Source organism: Neltuma alba, unplaced genomic scaffold (genome assembly GCF_004799145.2).
Source record: "Neltuma alba isolate B1F8T4 unplaced genomic scaffold, ASM479914v2 tig00011541_pilon, whole genome shotgun sequence".
Classification (NCBI taxonomy): Eukaryota; Viridiplantae; Streptophyta; class Magnoliopsida; order Fabales; family Fabaceae; genus Neltuma; species Neltuma alba.
In genome coordinates, this window is record NW_021636203.1 from 571253 (window position 1) to 577252 (window position 6000).

At 34.9% G+C, this 6000-nt stretch overlaps 1 long non-coding RNA gene across 1 annotated transcript; it reads left to right on the plus strand.

Annotated features, from left to right (window-relative positions):
• The first annotated feature begins 587 nt into the window (after window positions 1-587).
• LOC114714766 (uncharacterized) lies at window positions 588-3004 on the plus strand. Its single transcript, XR_003737478.1, has 3 exons — window positions 588-602; window positions 1513-1750; window positions 2827-3004. It is a non-coding gene; the product is annotated as an uncharacterized LOC114714766 (long non-coding RNA).
• The last annotated feature ends 2996 nt before the right edge of the window (window positions 3005-6000 follow it).

Sequence of the window (6000 nt, forward strand, 5' to 3'; positions counted from 1 at the left end):
AGAGAAGCAGGAGTTCCTGAATCAAATGTCATAAAACTGTTACAATATTTTCCTTCGGTAATAACCAAAAGTTGTGTTCGATTTGAGGAGATTGTGAAGGAAGTGAAGGAACTGGGTGTTAATCCTGGGCAGGTAAACTTTGTTTTGGCCGTTTCTGTATTGGCATCAGCAAGCAAATCCACTTGGGAAAAAAAGTTGATGTTTATAAGAAGTGGGGTTGGTCGGAGGATGACATTCTTGCAGCATTTAGGAAGTATCCATTCATCATGAAGGCATCAAAAGATAAGATCGATGCAGTGATGGATTTTTTGGTCAACAAATTAGGATGTGAATCTTGAATCTTCCATCGTTGCTAAATATCCAGGGGTTATCTCGTTCAGTATGAAGCGGAGATTTTTGCCAAGAGGTGCTGTGATTAAGATTTTATTGTCTAAGGGTCTCGTGCAAAAGGAGAGCTTGCCACTGCTATTTATGTACCCTGAAAGCACGTTTCTGAGAAGGTTTATCATGAGTAACCTGAAGGAGGAAGCTACTCAATTATTGAAGCTGTATCAGGGCAAATTGAAGCTGGCAAGGTGAATGAAGAATGGAAAAGCTTACAGGTATGGGAATGGACTGAGATGATACAGAGGTTTAGTCTCTTCTCACCAAATTTCTTTGGTGCATAACATTATCATTTTCTTCAATATAGACTAGGACCTCTACCTTGTTTTGGACTAGACCAATCCAATTAATGAATCTTTTTCTGGGCTCTCAAATTGAAGATTACAAAATGAATGAATAATAGAAAAGCTTAGAGGTATGGGAATGAACTGCGATGATACAGTGGTTTAGTCTTTTCTCACCAAATTTCTTTGGTGCAGAACATTATCCTGTTCTTCAATATAGATTAGAAACTCTTTCTTGTTTGCTTTCATTTACTTTGGACGTGACCAATCCAATTAGTGAAGCTTTTTTGGCTTCTGGCACTCAAATTTCTCCTTGAGTTGACCTCGATCCTAAGTTGAACATTTTGTTATATACTATAGCTTGCTTTCAACATTTTGTCTATAGCGAAAGGCAGTTTTTGAAAAGATTTATCGTGACTCGTGAGGAAGAATGTAATGAACTCCTGAAGCGGTATTGCAAGGTGAATGAAGAATGAACGGTTATGGGTATGGGCTGAGATGGAGCAAGTCCCTTTTCACTAAACTTCTGTCTTTTTGCTGCACCACCTTTGTTATTTCTCTCTCTCTCCTTGTTTTTGTTTACTTTAATTTACCTTGAATATGAGGAGTGGGATCTCTCAAGGGTTGTCTATAAACTAAAATTTCTCGGCCATTTGAATTTGGTCACGTCCTGAGTTTAACAAGGTCATCTGTGATGCTATGTAATATTCCTGTCATTTTTGCTTCTTAGAGGAAGATATTTTACATCAAAAGGGAAGGCCTTGGATTTTTCTTTCCTTTTTTTCCCCCCTCATGCGGTTTCTTCCATTCTCTCTTATGTTATGCTCTTTGAAACATTTCCTAGGTATATGCAAGCATTTGGCGTGGGCTCTTTGGAAGACAATTGGTCTTTTCAGTCACCCGCAACAATTTTTTCTTCCTCCTTTATTACTTAATCTTCCCCCATGGCAGAATTTCTTGTTATTGATATTGGGCGATGTGGGAATTTAAACAATAGTTACAATGGCAGCTCCCTGCTTATGAGTCTCATTCCAGGCACTGTATGAAACAAGGGCTTTAGTTAAGATTATCCCCATCAATTGGTGAGTTCTTTCTTCCTTTTTCATAGTGCTGTTTTGCTTTTCCCTTTATTTTTTATAGTGCATTACCTTATCAATTTCTATCTTGTTTTCTACCTTAATTTATCTTGGATATGAACGATCAAACTCGGTAGAGTTCTCTACACACTGAAATTTCTTTCTTCATCATTTCACTTAATCCTCAAGTTTCACCAGGTTGTGTTATGCAGTGGCTGTGTTTATAAAGAGATGTTTCCTAAAGGATTATCATTTTGGAACAAAGATTATGAATAAAATAGATTGAAGTGATTAGAGCTAAGCATGTATTGTCTCTGAATTCCTCAAAGGAGCAAAATAACAAACATAAAGACGGTGTCAAAGAGTAAAATTGATGCCGTAATGCAGTTTCTCGTCAATAAGCTGGTCTGTAAATCTTCCACTATCACTAAATATCCATGATTTTTGCTACTGAGCTTGAATAAGCAAATTGAAGTTGTACCAAGCTAACCTGAATCTTGCAAGCTGAATGAAGATTGAAAAGGCTAGTAATGCTTCAATTTGGCCCCGTAATGATATCGCATATTAGATAGTTGCATAAAAGTATGTGTATGCATATGGATTGAGGTGAGGCAATTACTGAAGCCCCATCCCACTGATTGGTTTAGTTAGTGCATTATGCCATGAGTTTCTGTCTTGTTATTTTATTTAGTTTAGCTTGGAAGTAATCAAATGAAGGTCACCCGTGAAACTAATCATTCTATATACAGTTATTGTCTCTCAAATAAGAAACATGAACTACAATGGAATATTAAAGCTGAGCCTATTTAAGTATCTCTTATCCCTTGCAAGAATAAGTATGAAACAACTGAAGTCCAAAGATACCATACTAATGATCCTACTCTGTCTATTGTGTTTGTTTAGGCTTACGTACTTTATATTTTTGGGTTGGAAGCCCTTTAATTTGCTCTGTCTTTATGTTTACATAATCGTGAATATCGTAACATCATGCTTTGTCCTTGGAATGAGAAATTTACAATTATTTTCACATGGGGTTTCCTGATTTATCTGCTTTGTGTCTGGTTGTTATGCAATATATGCAGGTAAAATAAAGAATGATTACAATATTCGAGCATGGAGCCTCCTAAAAACTTTCCCCAGCTTACTATAAATTAGCTAACTCATAAGAACAATGTCGCAGAGCATCAAATGCAAACACTGATGGAAGGAATCAGACATCTCCCCATCAAGAATTGGAATGTCACTTCCGCTTTTGGAGGTTAACAATGTGTGCTAATTGGATTGTGAGCTTAGCTCATGACATTGAGGATCAATATACTGTTTTTCTGATCCTGCCCTTACTATGTTGGACTGGAATAGAGATTATTTGAGTACGTAGTGTACTATGTTTGTTGTTTTGTTCTCTGTTTTTTTTTTTCCCATTCAAATTAAAGGGATTGTATTAATAGTAAAGTGTTATGAACGTGACCAAATGCAACCTCTCACTAATAAGAAAGCATTCATGCCACTAGAATATAAAGTCTTTGACTTCTTAATTGTCCCTCCCTGGCTAATCTTTGTCATGAAGTGTTCTTATTTAAAAACCAAGAAAAATCGCCTGGCAAAAAGACAAAAAAAAAAGGCCAAGGACAATCTTTTAGAATTAACTTTTGCGCTATCCCAGCATTCACATATTTATATCTCAAAATGATGATATCATGTGTAAATACAAAAATTTGACTAGTAAATATTGATTTGTAAACGAGAGTGGAGGAAATAATTTTCTTACCCACGATATGTTTACAATTTTATCCCTTTTTTTTTTTGGGAAAAACCATTCTTGAGGTACTTATAATTTTCTTTAATTTTTAGTTTGGTACCTGTAAGTTTTTCTTTCTCTATATTAAATCCTTTAATTTTACTTTATTAGCACAATTAGTTTTGTAGGTGATCTGATAATATTAATAGAGCAAAGTTATAGAGATTTATAGTGTTAAAATAGTAAAATTAAAATATTTTAATAAGGGGAAAACACATAGATATAAAATTAAGAATTAAAGAATTATGGGCATTTCAGCATAGTTTTCCTTTATACTTTTTTTAATTTATACCTAAAAGTTATTTTTGTTTGAACAAGAAAGTAATATTTACAATAGGCTAAACTATACAGTTGGCCTTTTAATTTTATATAAGATTTTATTTAATCCTTTAATTTTAAAAGTGATACATTTGTCATTTAACTAGAAAATTATTATGCTTAAATGATAATTTTTTATAATAACCGTAATCGTTTTGAAAATTAAACTTAATATATTAATATTTAATAATATTTTACTAACATTTATGATTTTAATAACAATATTGGATTAAAGACTAAAATTATAATTTTTAAAGTTAAGACACCAAATTAAAAATTTTGAAAAAAAAAAGGAATCAAATTAAAACTTCAATTAAGGAGGTGTTTGGATTCTCAAAACTCAAAAAAGTATTTTCAAAAATATTTTTTTACAAATTAAGATAAATTTCTTCACATATTTATTTCGTATATTGTAAAACTATCTTTCAAGTCATAGTTTTGTTCCACCCAAATACTCAATAAGGGGGTGTTTGGCAACCCTTAAAAGTGTTTTTCTACAAAACGAGACAAACTCCTCCACATATTTAATTCTTAATTCTTAAAAATATTTTTAAAACTATAATTTAATTTCCACCTAAATAGCTCCTAAACGTATGCTTTACGCTTTTAATATTTTCAGAAAGGGGAAGTAATCTCGGTGGCCTTCCACAAAACACCGGTCTGCCTGCCCGCGGGCGCAGGGTTCGCTGTTAGCTTGCTCCGTCTTTTGCGAAACCATGTTTTGCTTTCTGAGGAAAATCATCCTTTTTCGGAGGCATATCATCAACACAATCTCTCCCTCAACATCTCAGCAATTACTTTGCTTTCAAAGCCAATGTCTACCTGCCACTGCCAGGTACTGTAATTCAATTTCATCCAGCGAGCATTCTTTCACAGTCTCATATCTCATTGACACATGTGGCTTCTCACCCAAAGAAGCTGCTGGAGTTTCCAAGTATCTCAGCTTGGAAACGCGAGAAAAACCAGATACGGTTATCAATTTCTTGAAGAATCTCGGATTCTCAAAATCCCAGATTCTTCGTGTCACAAGACGAGTCCCCCAATGTCTTCGATCTCACCCTGAGAAAACCATACTCCCCAAGATCGAGTTTTTCATATCCAGAGGCGTTTCGAGTTCAGACATCCCTAAGCTCTTATGTAGTTGTCCTAACATTATGAAAAGAAGCTTAAATAAGCAGCTCATTCCTTCCTTTGATTTCTTTCGAGATTTGTTTCAATCTGATGACAAGCTCATTAAAGCTCTTAATCTTGCTCGGGCATTCTTATTGATATTAACACCCTTGCCGTGCCTAATATGAAGCTATTAAGAGAAGTCGGAGTTCCTGAATCAAACATAATCAAATGTTGTTGCAAATCTATCCTAAGACAGTGACTACAAGTACTGAAAAATTCAATATCATAGTGGAGCGAGTTCAGGAAATGGGGTTTGATCCTTTAAAGTTTCATTTTGTATCGCCGTTTACGTATTGTCGTCGCTAAGCAAATCTACATGGTCAAAAAAGGCTAAGGTTTACAAGAAGTGGGGCTGGTCAGACAACGACATTCATGCTGCTTTCAGAAGTTTCCCATTTTGTATGAAGGCATCTGAGGATAAATTGATGCAATAATGACGATCTTGTTCAGAAATTGGGCTGTCCGCCTTCCACTATTCCCACTTATGCAGTAGTTCTGTCACTTAGTTTGAATAGACGAATTGTTCCACGGGCTTCTGTCATTCAAGTTTTGTTGTCAAAAGGTCTGGTGAAAAAGGAAAGATTGCTCTCAATATTTCTCTATACTGAAAGGGTGTTTTTGAGAAGATTGGTCATCAGTCATGAGGAAGAATGCAGTGAACTCCTGAAGCTTTATCAGGCTGAACTTGATCTTGCAAGGTGAATGAGGAATGAAAAGTTTATGGGTATGGACTGAGATGGAGCAAGTCGCTTGTAACTAAATTTATGTCTTCTGCTGCATGACCTTTGTTAATTTCTCTCTCGTTGTTTTTGTTTACTTTAATTTAACTTGAAAATGAAGAATCAAATCTCTCAAGGTTTGTAGATAAACTGAAATTTCTCTACCATTTGAATCCTAAGCCCTGGTTTTACAAGGTCACCTGTGATGCTATGTAATATTCCTGTCATTTTTGTTTCTTAGAGGGAGA